This window comes from Astatotilapia calliptera, chromosome 13 (assembly GCF_900246225.1).
Source record: "Astatotilapia calliptera chromosome 13, fAstCal1.2, whole genome shotgun sequence".
Classification (NCBI taxonomy): Eukaryota; Metazoa; Chordata; class Actinopteri; order Cichliformes; family Cichlidae; genus Astatotilapia; species Astatotilapia calliptera.
Window position 1 is genome coordinate 26,751,670 of NC_039314.1, and position 16,681 is coordinate 26,768,350.

The following is a 16,681-nucleotide window of genomic DNA, read 5'->3' on the forward strand; positions in this document are numbered from 1 at the left end:
ATGATGTGAAAGAAAGAGATAATGAGACCAGGTTAAAAAAAAAAAAAATCTTCCTCCTCAGTTCAATCCTCATCTCCTGAACTGAAGTAGAGCTCTACAGGGAGTGCAGAATTATTAGGCAAGTTGTATTTTTGAGGAATAATTTTATTATTGAACAACAACCATGTTCTCAATGAACCCAAAAAATGCATTAATATCAAAGCTGAATGTTTTTGGAAGTAGTTTTTAGTTTGTTTTTAGTTTTAGCTATTTTAGGGGGATATCTGTGTGTGCAGGTGACTATTACTGTGCATAATTATTAGGCAACTTAACAAAAAACAAATATATACCCATTTCAATTATTTATTTTCACCAGTGAAACCAATATAACATCTCCACATTCACAAATATACATTTCTGACATTCAAAAACAAAACAAAAACAAATCAGCGACCAGAATCAGAATCAGAATCAGAAAGGGGTTTATTGCCAAATGTTGAGCAGGTTTACAACATTAGGAAATTGCTGCGGTGCTTCAGTGCAAGCGTAGTGTCATAAATAGCACTTAAATAGACATGAAAAAATAAAAGTAGGAATAAGAATCAAAAGTGCTACGTAGAAAGATATGTGCATGAGATATATACATGAGAATAAGAATTAAGAGTGCTACGTTGAAAGATATATACATGAGTGCAGGTGGTGATCAGTGCCAAACATGGAATGATGCAGTGACACAGCGTAGGGTCATGTGTTAGGGGTGGGAACAGTCATATGGTTATTGTTCATGTGTCCAACAGCAGAGGGGAAGAAACTGTTCTTATGGCGAGAGGTTCTGGTGCGAATGAACCGGAGCCTCCTGCCTGAGGGGAGCAGGTCAAACAGACTGTGTCCAGGGTGAGAAGGGTCAGCTGAGATCCGAGCTGCACGCCGCAATGTCCTGGAGGTGTACAGGTCCTGCAAAGATGGGAGTCTGCAGCCAATCACCTTCTCAGCAGAGCGCACAACACGCTGCAGTCTCTGTTTGTCCCTGATAGTGGCTCCAGCGTACCACACAGTGATGGAGGAGGTGAGGATGGACTCGATGATTGCGGTGTAGAACTGCATCATCGTCCGTGTTGGCAGGTTGAATTTCTTCAGCTGCCTCAGGAAGTACATCCTCTGCTGGGCTTTCTTGATGACGGAGGGGATGGTGGGCTCCCACTTCAGGTCCTGGGTGATGGTGGTACCCAGGAAGCGGAATGAGTCCACAGAGGTGATGGGGGTGTCAGTCAGGATGATGGGGGGGAGTGGGGCTGTGTGCTTCCTGAAGTCCACAATAATCTCCACTGTCTTCTGGGCATTCAGCACCAGGTTGTTGTGGCTGCACCAGGACACCAGACGTTCAACCTCCCTCCTGTAGGCAGACTCATCCCCGTCCGAGATGAGCCCAATAACGGTGGTGTCATCTGCAAACTTGATTAGCTTGACAGATTGGTGGGTGGAGGTGCAGCAGTTGGTGTACAGGGAGAAGAGCAGAGGAGAAAGAACACAGCCCTGAGGGGAGCCGGTGCTGATGGTCCGGGAGTCCGAGACATTCTTTCCCAGCCTCACATGCTGCTTCCTGTTCGTCAGGAAGTCAGTGATCCACCGGCAGATGGGATCAGGCACATTCATCTGGGAAAGCTTGCCTCGGAGATGGTCTGGAAGGATGGTGTTGAAGGCAGAGCTGAAGTCCACAAACAGGATCCTGGCGTAGGTTCCTGGGGAGTCCAGATATATCCACCAATATAGCCACCTTTCTTTGCAAGGACACTCAAAAGCCTGCCATCCATGGATTCTGTCAGTGTTTTGATCTGTTCACCATCAACATTGCGTGCAGCAGCAACCACAGCCTCCCAGACACTGTTCAGAGAGGTGTACTGTTTTCCCTCCTTGTAAATCTCACATTTGATGATGGACCACAGGTTCTCAATGGGGTTCAGATCAGGTGAACAAGGAGGCCATGTCATTAGTTTTTCTTCTTTTATACCCTTTCTTGCCAGCCACGCTGTGGAGTACTTGGACGGGTGTGATGGAGCATTGTCCTGCATGAAAATCATGTTTTTCTTGAAGGATGCAGACTTCTTCCTGTACCACTGCTTGAAGAAGGTGTCTTCCAGAAACTGGCAGTAGGACTGGGAGTTGAGCTTGACTCCATCCTCAACCCGAAAAGGCCCCACAAGCTCATCTTTGATGATAACCAGCCCAAACCAGTACTCCACCTCCACCTTGCTGGCGTCTGAGTCGGACTGGAGCTCTCTGCCCTTTACCAATCCAGCCACGGGCCCATCCATCTGGCCCATCAAGACTCACTCTCATTTCATCAGTCCATAAAACCTTAGAAAAATCAGTCTTGAGACATTTCTTGGCCCTGTCTTGACGTTTCAGCTTGTGTGTCTTGTTCAGTGGTGGTCGTCTTTCAGCCTTTCTTACCTTGGCCATGTCTCTGAGTATTGCACGCCTTGTGCTTTTGGGCACTCCAGTGATGTTGCAGCTCTGAAATATGGCCAAACTGGTGGCAAGTGGCATCTTTGCAGCTGCACGCTTGACTTTTCTCAGTTCATGGGCAGTTATTTTGCGCCTTGGTTTTTCCACACGCTTCTTGCGACCCTGTTGACTATTTTGAATGAAAAGCTTGATTGTTCGATGATCACACTTCAGAAGCTTTGCAATTTTGAGACTGCTGCATCCCTCTGCAAGATATCTCACTATTTTTGACTTTTCTGAGCCTGTCAAGTCCTTCTTTTGACCCGTTTTGCCAAAGGAAAGGAAGTTGCCTAATAATTATGCACACCTGATATAGGGTGTTGATGTCATTAGACCACACCCCTTCTCATTACAGAGATGCACATCACCTAATATGCTTAATTGGTAGTAGGCTTTCGAGCCTATACAGCTTGGAGTAAGACAAACATGCATGAAGAGGATGATGTGGACAAAATACTCATTTGCCTAAAAATTCTGCACTCCCTGTAGAGTGCTAGACTTGACAAAATATTTAATTGACAAATATCCGATTTATTCTTGATTTATTGCTAAGTGTTGATTATTCAAATATGTTGAAACACATCGGCCAGCAGCAGCATTATGGAGACATGCGAAGAACTGTCTGTGGCTGTTATGGAGTACAGACTTGCATTTAATGCTTCTGATCTCTCTTGGCTTACTAAAACATGTTTTTTCCTATATGATTATACACTTTAATGGGGAGGTGTAAGAAAACAGAAATGAGCTCACTGCAATCTGCAATCTACTGACATCTAGTGGTCATATTTTGCACACTGTGCCTTTAAAGCAGGGGTAGGCAACCTTTCTGATGATGAGTGCCATCTAAAATTTCCTCAGAAGTCAATGTGCCATATGATTGCATTAGCAATAAATTTAATAACACTTTATATTAAGTTATACACTATATAGAAGAACTTTATAGAATTATATTTGTTCACAGATGTTGGCAGCTATCAGCAAATAGACAGTTAAACTTGTCAGGTAGTGATGTCCAGCAGGTGAAAATGCAAGCTCCATGAACATGAACAGCTATGGATTCCAGCTGTGTTCGTAGTTCTGCAAACTTTGACCCCCACAGAGTCGAGGTTTTTATTTCAATCAGCTGCATTTCGATGTCGCATTAACTCAGCCAGTTAATGCGAGACAAATCCAGCTGCTTATTAAAGCTTTCTGGTTTGATCAGAAAAGAAAACATTGGTCCATACACTTGAAAGTCCCAAAAACGCATTGTGAATTCTGTCTTGAGTGTACGGATGTATCCGTGTATTTCCATGGTGCTGATGCTGCGCTGAGCAGACAGCTACTGAAGCTTTTGAAGTGTCGGAATGTGGAAATTTCAACATCGCTTGAAAAAACTGCCAGCTAGCAACGTCCCTCTCACCGGTAGGCTAAGTTATTTTTTGCCAATTACAAGTTGAATCTGATATTTGGGGTTGTTAGCTAAGATGTCGTCATTAAGAAGCGGCACAACTGTGTCTATGCGAGCTAATTTGCGATGTGCACTGCTGGCGCGGCCATTTATTTTTTATTCAGATGAATTCACTGTGTGTCGTGCCCAGGGCTGGACTGGGACAAAAAATCGGCCTGGGCATTTTGACTAGAGACCGGCCCACCAGGTATTGAAGCCATAAAGCCTTTGAATGAAAACAAACACTGTTGTGACAGTGATGTACAGTCTTGTTGGTATATGTATGATTTCTACACATTTTACATCAGATAAAAACTTTGGTTGTAAGATTCAGATAATTATTTAATAACAGCGAGACATTTTAAATGAGAATAAGAAAGTATTTCTTTGTGCCCCCCTTTCCCTGTTAATGCCCTACCTGCCCCCCTGGTAAAACTTTGCTAGACCCGCCCCTGCACAGTTAGCAGCTGTCAGCTACTTAGAAAAGGATCCTGGTGTTATTTGTCTCTCAGAAACAGTTCATAAGTGCAACTCATTCATGTCACCTAAAAGGTAAACCTGTTTCTCCATCACCTGTTCAGCTCTGATGATTCAGCATGAATCTCCTGGTTTCATCTTCATGTTTCCCTCTCACCAGATAACCAAACCGACATCATGACCAGCAGCTTTTACAGCTGTGGCTCCAGCAAACATCAGCTGATACTAGAAAGTAATATTAAATAAATTCTAACAACAGCTGATCAAGCTTAAACGTGCTGCTGTTGTTTAGCGCGACATCCGCTGGTTTCCTCTTTCTGGCACAAAGTGAGCGATAAACAAACAAGAGAGACGGGACTTGTGTCAGATAAGCCGATCAGCTGATCATTGATCAGTTTCATGATTGAAGTAGCAACAGAAGAGGCAACTGACAGCGTAAAGACGCAGAAAAACTCCACCTTTGCATCTTTTTCCATTCTAGCTGAAGTACAGGACTGTGTTCTGTTAGGTTTTGTATTGTTGATTGTCATTTATGCTTAGAAATATTTAACCATATATGCTTAGAGGTGTATAATCATTTGTAGATTGAAAGAATGTCTCATCCTAGGAGGTCTGTAACAACTCTGTGTAGCATAAAGAGGGGAGTGCGTTCACTCCTCTACAGATTGTTCTGGCATAGATCACACACCTCCTAGGAGAGGTCGTATCTTCTCTTGCTGATATATGGTTTAGCAAACACACACACACACACACACACACACACACACACACACACACACACACACACACACACACACACACACACACACACACACACACGTATACCTATGTAAGATGTCATATGTTAATGACCCTATGTATATTCATGTAACCACAATAATAGGAGTGCTATGGGGAGCCTGGCTGAGAGTCTGACGGAGGTCAAGTGGTGGAACGACACTTGGCTCCAGGCAGGTCTCCCTCATGCATGAGTAACATGAAGAACTTTGCCTACTTCGTGTCTTGCTTGCTGTGTAATTATATTGTCCTCAACGTTCCAGCGGATAGGTTCAAGCTACGAACCTATCATGTTCCTTTTCAGCTCAATACGAAACGCGTAATATTTTCTCTGAATACGGGATGATTCCATTTTTACGGGACGGTTGGCAACTCTACTAACTTTATGTATAAAATAATGCTCACTATCAGTAACATCATAACATCCACCCAGCTGTATAGAAACTCCGTCATGCTAGCTAGTACGCAGTACGAGTTATTGTAATTGACGGTAAAAAGTCAGCACAACGAAAATAAACTCCACCTAAACTTGGTTTATATCTGACCCAGACAGACTGAAGGTCATAACTTCTTACCTGAAGTTCAGTTCACCTGAAGCTCCGACCGGCGGCCGCCTCGGGTCTCTCCTCCTCCTGCCTCCCCTTTCCCTCATCCACCTGCTGGCCTCTGTGGAAGCTTCGCCATAACCACGACCAAAAAACTGAGTTATTTTTACACATCGGCCAGCATCTGGCCAGTCCGCCACCTTTCACTGTTTATACCGTTACAAAAAAAACAAAATAAAAAAATCATCGGCCCATAAAAACAAAAAGTCACCGGGCCGACTATGGACGTGCCATCAGTTAACCCTTCACGTGCCAGCTGTGGCCCGCGTGCCCAGGGTTGCCGACCCCTGCTCTAAAACATTTTTGCACTGGGTTGTAAACATGCTTATTCCTCTGCAGAGTTAGGGTTATTCTAACGTGGGAGTCCAGGGAGCTGACTAGCTTTTGGAGTCTGCCTCAAATGGCCATTTAAGGAACAGCAGTTTTTTTGGTTTATTTTTTTGATTTATCCACGTTGTCTTAATTGTTTCCCCAGACACTATCAATTGATTTGTCCCAGTCTTGCAGCTGTCTCTGACCAGCAAGCAAATGCTATTTAGTTCCTTCATGTCAAAATCAAATCAAACGCTCTACAGTGAACACTACTACAAATAAGAAGTAAATATGTGAAAATATGTGTTCAAAAGGATAATATTACCCCTGTGATTGCTTTTGAAACAACTGCTATTTTATTTGACTCTTAATAGATTGTCTATTTTTATCCAGTCTACTGGCTTTAAGACTAAAGATTCAAGGCACTAGATGGCACCAATCCAATGCCCTTACTCAGTAGTGTGAAGAGCTTTGGATAATGCTTTTTTATATATATATATATATATATATATATATATATATAATGCAAGTCAGGCATAGAAATGCACATGTGCAAGTTTTTAGTGTTGTTAGTGTGTATGTACAGGGGTCCTTAATATCACCACGGCTGCACCTGAAGTGCTGCATGTTCGACTCCATTATGTTATGTCATTAATGTGGTTTTATCTTTTCTGCTGTTTATGAAATGGAGCTGGCTCTGTTTGAATAAGAGCAAGCACACTTGGCTATGCATGCATGAAAGCACACCGCAGCCTTTTCTGTGCACACATGCAGAGAGCGAGTGTATAAATTACAGATTTAAAAGCCATCTATTTCCTTGTACTTTGAGGAAAGGAGCTACAATTGTGGGAGAGGTCAATATTAGCTTTAAATGTCATTGGAAGGAAGGTGCTGATAAGAGAGGCTTCATCTCCATCATGTGAAATTACATGCAGAGTACATGAGAGGAAGCACACCATGTGCTGGAGATTCGGACAGATTTACAGTAGAATTTTGGTACAGCTGCACCACCTGTGGATGTCTATTGATGTGGAGAAATGGTGAAAAGCTGTCAGACAGCTGACAGCAGAGAGATTAACTGGAATCTAAGGAGTCAGTGTTGGGAGTATTAGCCATGCGAATAATCAAAGGATGTGTATTTAAACCTTTATGTTTATAAAGTGCAAAAGGAAACCAGTTTATATGCTTTTCCATTTTTTATTTAAATAACAAAAAACTCCCAAGTTTCAAATCAAGAAGTTTTTTTCTTTTTTTATTATTTCAATCTTAAATTGGCAAATGGAAGCACTGAGTTGCTGTCCAAATTTTTTTTGCTTTCACTTCTGATTTTGTTAGGCGTAGGAAAGAAAACTACTTGGTTATGAAAATGTTAGTATTTTCCCCATACAAAAATTCAATTTTCTGCTTTGTCACTTCTTTAGTATGAGAAACAGAAGCCAGGGAAACTACCCAGCAGCACTCTGGACCTCTAGTTATAAGGCAGGACCTTAGTCAAAGGCATAGTGACACAAAAATAAGTTTAGCTTGTTTTAATGGAGGAATTCGCCCCACAAAAATGAAAATTCCAGAGAAATGTTCGGCTCTAGCTTGAGTTTGAAACCAGGACCTCGCTGCGAGGTAACCGTGCTAACTGCGTGACAAATATATACTATTTAAGGTTTAGGAAAATATCCCAGTTCAAGTTAAAATACACCACTGAGCAACACATCAGAAAACATCCATAATCCAGTGCAGCAAGATTTACTGTAAAGCCACATTTAAAGGTGTCTGCACCGACTCAAACATGTTTGTGTACACTGCGGCCAGAGGTTGCTTTATTTAACTATAGGTCATAAAATAGCTTTTGATAAGATTGTTTTGTGTAGAAGAGCAGTCACAGCTGCTTCAATACCCTCCTTTTCCTTGAATTAGGTTGATGCACCTAGTTAGCATCACTGTAGTCACAACAGGGTTGAAATTTTCCCTCAAAACACATTCAACGAGATATTTACCTTTTCAGTTTATTGTAAGCAATGTTTCGCTTAAGTGGTTTAAGCCAGTAAAGTCTGCAGTGGGACTAAAGGCAAAATTGGCCTCTTAAGGGACAGTCATAAGGAGTGTACGTGATTCTTAAATTTAAATAAAATATTTCTACGCTGCTTCTGCAGAGTAAGGTTGGATTTATTCCATTAATGTGGCAGTGACCATCTGCCCTAAGGAGCAGCAACCCTTACACAAAATACTTAACAGGGCATCAGAAGTCCAGGAAAAGGGGTTGAGTACTCACCTCGAACTTCTTAAAGGTGAGCAACAAGCCATTATCTAAACCAAGCAGCTACTCAAGGTCTAACAGCTGAGTGTCATAACAAGTCCAGCACCCTTGGCATCTGCTCTGAATCAGACATGTTTAGCAATCTGCTCCCTTGTCTCTCTGCGTCTGCTAGCCTCTTACTCATTTGTACAGACTATTTCAATATCGGCTGTAAATAGGATCATTGGACATTATGTGTTGTTTCAATCTGAACTTTGACCTAAATTTTCAGGAAGATGGACTGATGCTTGAAAGCTCATTCAGTCATCGACAGTTTTAACTCAGAAATCCTGTTCTGGTAAACTGCAGTGAATTAAACAGATAATTAAAAATTGCTGCGGAAGGTTTGCTTTTTTATTGCTGTCATGCACACATGGGTAGTTCTTGTACAACATCATGGTCACATGAGTTCTTTTTGTGTGACATCATGTGCACGTGGGTTGTTTAATGTGTTCTTAACCTGGGTTCGATTGAACCCTAGGGGTTCGGTGAGTCGGTCTCAGGGGTTCGGCAGAGCGTCCGCCGTGACATGCACGGCTCATTTTGTGCACCAGTAAAAAACATATCTATGTCTTGAATTTGAAAAAAATCACATTTTATTTTTCACTAAAGAGGGGTTCAGTGAATGTGCATATGAAACTGGTGGGCTTCGGTACCTCCAACAAGGTTAAGAACGACTGGTATAAACAAAGCATATTGGATGTGATACAACCACTGGGGGGTTTGGTGAGGGTTGCTGTCTAATTCCCATCTGATTGGTGAGTGATTCCTGGAAGTTGCCATATAGCCATATAGCCATATTGACCTGTTGCTTGGTAAACCAAAAACCTCCTGGTGATTGCTTTGGTCACCTACTGTTTGCATGGAAGATGCCAAGTTGCCTACAAACACTTACCAAATACTAGTCAACTGGTATTAAAATCTGAGAAAAGGCAATGCAAACTGGAAAGGGAGAATGTTGTAAACATATCTGTAGCCAACATACTTCAGAAGGCACAGCTTTTACATTTCTGTTTCCGGTCTGTGTTGCACTTTTTGCAGTTTCACTGTGTTCAAGGCAATCTGCTAACGACCAATGCAGCTGCAAGGTGGTTTTCACTAACCAATTGTCAAATTCAATTCAGTTTCATATACACAGTTCCAAATCTCATCAACAGTCACCTCAAGGTGACCTGCTTCAATATATAATTGGTCCATCCTTGTGCAAAATTTGAAGAAATTCCCCTTAAATGTTAAAGAAAAAGAATATAAAACTTGATGAATTGGCCAATCTGAAGCCTCTGGCCAGAGCTTCCTTCCTGGCACAGAGGCTGTCACGGGCTGTGATGGCAGACCGTGGAGTGACAGTGAAAGCAGGGCCCAAACGCGAGACTCTAAGTGAAGGACAGTGGATTTATTTACAGGAGGTGAAAAACACACAACTATATACAAAATCCCAGCACTGTGGTCCCGTGGTGATTCTCCCTGAATCCCACACAGTGCAGATGTCCGTGAGAAGTGAAAGGTGGCGACTCCAAAAAACTCCAATTCCCACACCGTGACTTTAGAGGCGTACTCCGCTCCCGATTCCTGGTAACACAAAAGGCAGAGGGTTAGCAGGGGATCTGTTTCCGCGGAGGGTACGTAAAAGCTCACGGCAGTACTGACGAGTTCTGACTCAAGGATCCAGCGTCGGCCTCAGCTCAGCTGCAGTCCTAAATGCCGTTCCTAGACGAGCGTAATCTGCTGCAGCTGGCAGAGGACGACGAGCGGCAGGTGCGGCCGTCTCTCGAGTAGACCACTTCCGGGTTCGCAGTCTCCTCAGCGAACCCACACCTCCGGAAGCTCACACAGAGACACATGGAGAGATGGAGAGCAAACCAATACAACACACGAAGTCTAATTTTCACAGAGTTTACAGCAAATGTGTGGGAAAAAAAACAATCCAAAATTCTTCTTGATGAAATCTTTTTTTCAGAGTGACGAATGTGAGCGTCTGACTGGTGACTGCAGTGTTTCTCATCTCACTTGGGGATGGAGAGCAGAGAGCAATGCTTTGCTTCAGTTAGCACTGTCATATTGAACTAGCAGATCATTGATGAAAAGCAACTTTGCTATTTAATGAGTTTGCCCCCAGTCAGACTAGCATTTATGAGGAGGCATCACCAGGACAACGCTTTAATGAACCACTGTCATATTCTATCACAGTCAGCTACAAGCGACGTCTAATTAGGAATGGCCACCAAGTGTCCCACCACTTCCATTGGGAAGAACAGCAGTCCCTTGAATTAAAAGCTAACATCAGTCACTCCACAGTCAGTGGCGCTTGCTACCCTCAGGTCTGCTGGGAAAGCCTAGTCAGGCCGAACAAAGAGGCTCCCGTGTTTACTGACAGTATCACACTCACAATTAAGGGATAATTAATGATAGACACCAACAAACGAGACTGAATAGTGATGCAATTTCTATAATATGAACCAGTGATGGGAGAATATTGAGGACATTTACTTTGTCATATCCCCATTTCTTCTAGATAGCACTAGATTTGTTCTTGTGGTGATGTGACATCAAAGACAAATGAAATATAAATTGGAGAATGTTGTAGCCACTTCAAACCTCAAAGTAGCCGCATGGCAGTAATCAGCAAGCAACAGCATTGCTGGCCAAAGGCCGTTCATTAGGCCACGACGTGGCGTCCGTCCAAGACGCCTTAATATTCGCTGACAGGCAGTCTGTCTGGACTCTGTTAAGATTCAATATTGAGGAAGGGTACAAGAGGTGATCGAAGAATAACCACACCGATCCGGCCGGGTGAAGTCAAACGAAGATTTTAATGAATACACGCGTGGGAAGAAAACTCTGTACGCAGACAGGAAGTAGTCTTCGACTTAATCAAAGCATGGACAGATATTTTATAGCATCAGGGTTTATTTAGTGACGCCCCTTCATACGTCACAGATACATTTTATACATAGATCAGATCAACATCATGACTTTTCACCTAGAAAATCATCTTCTATTTTCATGGCTAGCCCTTCCTGTCTACCTTTCAATTCTTGTCTTGTTCCTCTTTCTTGCCGAGACACCAAGAAACGGTTCCTCTTTTACCAAGACAATTTTGCAGTTACAGCCAAACATAACTAACCTCTCCTCTAAATAAATCTAATTTAAAGTGTGTGTGTGTGTGTGTGTGTGTTGACCTCACATGCTCTTTGTGTCACCTCTTACACTTCTGACCCTTTACCAGACCAGAAGCTCACTGAGACTATGTGTATGTCTTCTACTAAATAAATGTTTTAATCAAGAACCTCTACTAAAACCTTAATATAAAATGATAAAGCTATCTGTTACATTGTTAAAGCCTCGTCTTAGCCTGCGGCTCAAAATAACTTCCTACTTCTTTCTGCATACAACTTCCTGTCAACCTGCAACTCAGTCTTTCTGAAAGAGACACTGTCTAAACTTTGGAATGCAATATCCATGCTGCAAATTATATTATTAATGCAATAACAATTATTTAACAATAGCAGTAAAATAATTTCCCTCCTCGACACTCCCCCTTTTGACCTCTGAAAACCAGAGGTCACAATACATTGTGTCCTCACGCAGACCCTTCTCTGGTGGTCTCGAACCTCGAGATCTCCAGGATCCTCGCCCCTCCTGTGGTCGCCGAGATCAGTCTTCTGCAAAGGAAACAAAACACCTTTTCTTGCATCTCCCTAACTTATCCTATCTGGGACTCTTTAATTAAAAGCCTGATCCTAATTATCTTCTTAACTTATTGACTTGTATTTATGTATACTCTTCAACGTTACTCATCACTTTAAAATTCTTTTAAGCGCTGGTTTCACGTCCAGTTGCTCGCTCTACTTTCCCTTATCTGATCATCAACATCCTATGCACAAGTTGTCGCTGCTGCAAGTTAATCTACTCCAAAAGAAAACAACCACTTCAATCAATTAAGTTTAAGCATATAAGCAATTACTCCTGTATACATTTCATCATAGCTAAATGCTGCCTTGAAACAACTCCTATGTGTTAACACTAACTTCATTTTAAAACCTCACATTTCCTATGTTATCACCTGTTTTGGTATAACCTTTTTATTTCATTTTGCTCCCTTAATGTAACAATACCATCTAATTCTAATGTATCAGACTTAACCAAAATATGCTTTCCTTCCTCTTTGGTCCTTCTTTAAGTTCAGTTAAAAGCTAAATGAATTTAAGGCCTTTTGCCTGGAACCAATACTGTCATGTGTGTTTCTTAACTCTGTGTCTGTAAGCGTGTGCAATCCTTCATGAACTCATATTATCCTCACAGTAGATTGGCTAATCATAGCGCTAGCCAAAGGCTCGTGACCCTCCAGAGACAAATTTGAGCCACAACTCCTTTAAAAGCACAAAATGCAATATGTATAAAATAGTTATAACTGCACCTGAAATACAAAGTTAACATCATCATAAACATCTTATGGTCATCAAAGCAATGGGCAGGGCTGCGACCCAATTTAGCCCTGTCTGCACAAATTTTAGCCAACTTGTTTTTCAAATTTAGGTTCATCCTCTCTACCTCTTGCAAATCTTTATTTTTGAAGTGAGTACCATTGTCTGATCTAATTCTCTTGGGAAACCCATGCCTTGGAATGTAATGATTAAGCACTTAATCACGCTTTTCGCGTCTTCACATTTGGTCGCCCATGCTTCGGGCCACCCAGTCAAAACATCCACACCCACCAACAAATACCTCACCCCACCTGGGCCTGTATCAATCATGTCGGTATAATCAATCACGACCTCTTCTCCTGGCCTTCCTGGCATGAGAACCTTACCAGCTTCAGGTTTTACTGCTGGCTTTGGGTTGTGTGCCCCACAAATTAGGCACGTTCTGGCCCTTTCCAGTATCATCCTTCTCAACTCAGGATGCCACCATCGGCACAAATTTCTCTCCATCTGTTTCACTCCCACGTGACCAAGCCCGTGAGCCTCATTCACCTTTTGTTCCGCCATTTTGGCCGTTAAAGCGGGACGCCCATCTGGCCCCCTCCACAAACCGCCATCTTGCCAGGCTCCTTTGTTTTCCCACACCCCCTTTTCCTCTGGGGATGTCTCCTCCTGAGCCTGTCTAACTTCTTCCATGCTGTTAGTGCTAACCTCCTCTTCTGGGGTTACCTGCACCAGTTGTCTCTGTCCTTTGTAGCCCGCTGCTTCCTTTGCGGCTTCGTCAGCTTTCTGGGCCGACTGTTGTCCCTCGATTTTTCCTTCAACCTGGGCTTTCTTAATACAGTCATGTGGTTCTCCTGACCCCATTAGGTCTGCCATATTTATTCCTTCATGTGTGAATATCAGATTTGGCGCCTCTAAAATTTTGCTGAACCTTTGTTGCGTCAGTGGAGTCATTGTGAATGCCTGTGAGTTCACATAGGCCACTACACTGTGTGTAGTAAGCACTTTCAGTGGGTGTTCCCTCACTATATGTGCTGTTTTCTGAATTATCTTTGCTACTCCTGCTGCGTGTTGTGTGCATGTGGGATGCCTTGCTTCTGTTGAATTTAATCTTATGCTGACATACATAAGTACATCCCTACCTCCCCCTTTTTTCTGAAACAACACACCATTCACAACTCCCTTTGTTTCTGAAACATCAAGATAAAATGCCTCATCATAGTTAGGTGTGGCCAGATCTGTGGCTCTTGACAAATCCTATTTTAGTGAAAAGAACGCTGTCTCTGTGTCCGGCGTCCAAGGCAATTCAGCCTTCAGATTTCGAACACCAACTTTCTTGATCAAGTCCCTTAAAGGGGCCGTTTTACCCGCATAGTTCGGAATGAACTGCCTGCTGTAACCTGTCAAGCCAAGAAAGGAAAGCAACTCCTTCACAGTTCTTGGTTTTGGATGTGTCAGAATTTGGTCTCTGTGTGTGTTCATTAGCCCCACTGATCTGTGTACGATCACCCGGCCCAGGAATGTTACCTCTGGCCGGACCAACTGCAGTTTTTCTTTGCTCACTTCGAAGCCACACTCCGCCAATCTGTTCAACACCACGAGCGATGCTGCCGTACAGGCCGCTGCTGACGGGGCTGCAATAAGAAGATCATCAACATACTGTATTAATTTACAGCCCCCTGGCAGTTGACATGGGGACAATGCCTCTTTCAACACCTGATTAAAAATTCCTGGTGAGAGTGCAAAGCCTTGTGGTAGGCGTGTGTACCTAAATTTGCGGCCTCTGTATGTGAATGAGAAAATGTCTCTGAGTGACTCGTGCAGTGGGAGACGAAAGAATGCATTCGCTAGGTCAATACATGCGAACCACTCTTGGTCTTCAGTTTTGTGCTTCTATTATGGTCTGTTAAATGGTATGTCATACTTCAGCCGGAACAGGACAGGCGAACAGTTAGCTAGACCCACATCTGTGGGCCCTGCGGACCACAAAGTACCAGGCAATTTTGAGAGCTCAGCTACTGCATCAGGATGATCCATTCTTTCCCTGCCATGTATTCTGGAGATTTCTTTATGTTCTAAGATCACTGCATCGTTGGACAAACAAGTTATGCGATATATTTTACATTTTGGTGCATACCAGACATTTGGAATTTGGGTGCCTTGCCAGCATGCGTTGTCCAGCGCCCGCTTGACCATTGGTCCCAGATCTCTTGGCCCATGACCCTCGTGGACCGCCAATGTAATGTGAGGGGCTGAATCCTCTCCCACATTGTACCAAGGCAGTTGTTCATCAGTAAATTTCACAGCCGCGGCCACACCTTCTGGTCCAACATAAATGTTATGTGTTTACACATTCCACGTCTGTCCCTCAAGATCAGACTGGAACTGTTCCCGATAGATATCGTTATCTTCCCTATCATAAAAGAGTGTAACGTGGAAAGGATCTCGCGGAGGGGAATAGACGGCCAGGCTCATTATCCAGGGTCTCCATAGCTGATAATGTCTCAAAATGCCTTCTTCCACTAGCCTCCCCCAGTAGATTTCGGCAGTGGGTTGTTCAGAGTTCTGGACTAGATATTGAGTCTTTGAAGGTGATCCCAGTCTCACAAGCAGGTCCCTGCCCATGAGATTTTCCAGGCACCTGTGAGGACACCACATATTGGTGCTTCAAAGTCTGTTTTCCCAGCTGTGTCAATGCTGGATCATCATCATTGACAGCATAGGTTCTGCCGTCCCCACGCTGTTCAGTTTCTCCGGGCTCCATCAGTATTGCTCCCCCTCCCAGCCCCAGTCGGCTACTGGGTACTGGGGGGCTGGTGCTGCATTTGGGTTTGGAGCTTGATGTGCTCCCCTATAAGCAGCTCTTTGTCTTGGGCCTCCTCGTGCCTGGGATTGATAGCCTCGCCCCTGATAGTTCTGCGGCGGTTCAGGGCAATCTCGGGCCCAGTGTCCTTCTGCTCCACATCTCAGACACGCAGTCCAAGACACCCTGCCAGGATTCCCCGGATTCCGAGCCCTTTGTCCTCCCCTCACGGATCCACCACGCCCTCTCTGCGGTCCACCGGTCCCCCAATTCCCTACTGGTTGACGCTGCCTTGGTGCATTGACGGGCCAACGGTCATCAGGGTAGAGACCCGGATCCTGGTCTGGCCAGTCAGGCACAGGATCGCGCTGAGACCATGCCACCATTATTTTCCTTGCGCTCTCTTTATCCTCTTTCTTTCTGTCACCTGCCTTGTTTCTCGCCTCCGTCAGCTGTATCTTTACCAGCTGCGCCTGTGCCTCCTCCAACTCTTTCTTTTGTTTGTTTGCCAAATCCTGTTCCCGCTGAAGTCTGTGGGTCACATGTCTCTCCCACTGCACCGAGTCTGCAACGGCAAAATCTGGATTCTTTTCCAAATCAACTGCAACCTGATTGGGCAGCCCTGCCAGCACCGCCGAACGAAACCACGCTCTACTTTCACCCTCCTTCCCCGGATGTATTCCTGTTTCTGACAACCATTGTTCCTTTGCTTTAGCTAAAAACTCTCTGGGTGTGTTTTTGGGATCCCAAATAATTTTTGGAATGGCTCCAGAGTTAGGAGTTGGATACTTCTCCCGGACTGCATCTGCTAAGTCATTCTGCACCTCATGGTATTGTAGGTCATTTGCATATCTGGTTGTTTGAGCTATCTGCTCTACATCTGCTAACCCACCACCCAGCATACAACGTCCGGCCAAAGCGCGAAAATCGCCCAGCGCTAATTCTTCTCCTTCGGTCAGCGCGCCCAGCCTTCTCAACCAGCTAGCTCCTCCCTCAGTTATTGGTGGAAGTTGTTTAACCAATGCTTCCAAATCTCTCACCTTATAGGCGCGATAAACTGGTTCGTTCTTTGGACCTGCT

The 16,681-nt window shown here is 43.8% G+C and overlaps 1 protein-coding gene and 1 long non-coding RNA gene across 8 annotated transcripts in view; one reads left to right on the plus strand and one right to left on the minus strand.

Moving 5' to 3' along the window:
* Positions 1-16,681, plus strand: part of atrnl1a (attractin-like 1a) — a 331,746-nt gene that overhangs the window by 145,958 nt on the left and 169,107 nt on the right. The window lies entirely within an intron of this gene.
* On the minus strand, positions 9,747-10,261 carry LOC113034731 (uncharacterized). The gene is made up of 2 exons (XR_003274216.1): positions 10,022-10,261; positions 9,747-9,943 (listed from the first exon to the last, which is right to left on the minus strand). It is a non-coding gene; the product is annotated as an uncharacterized LOC113034731 (long non-coding RNA).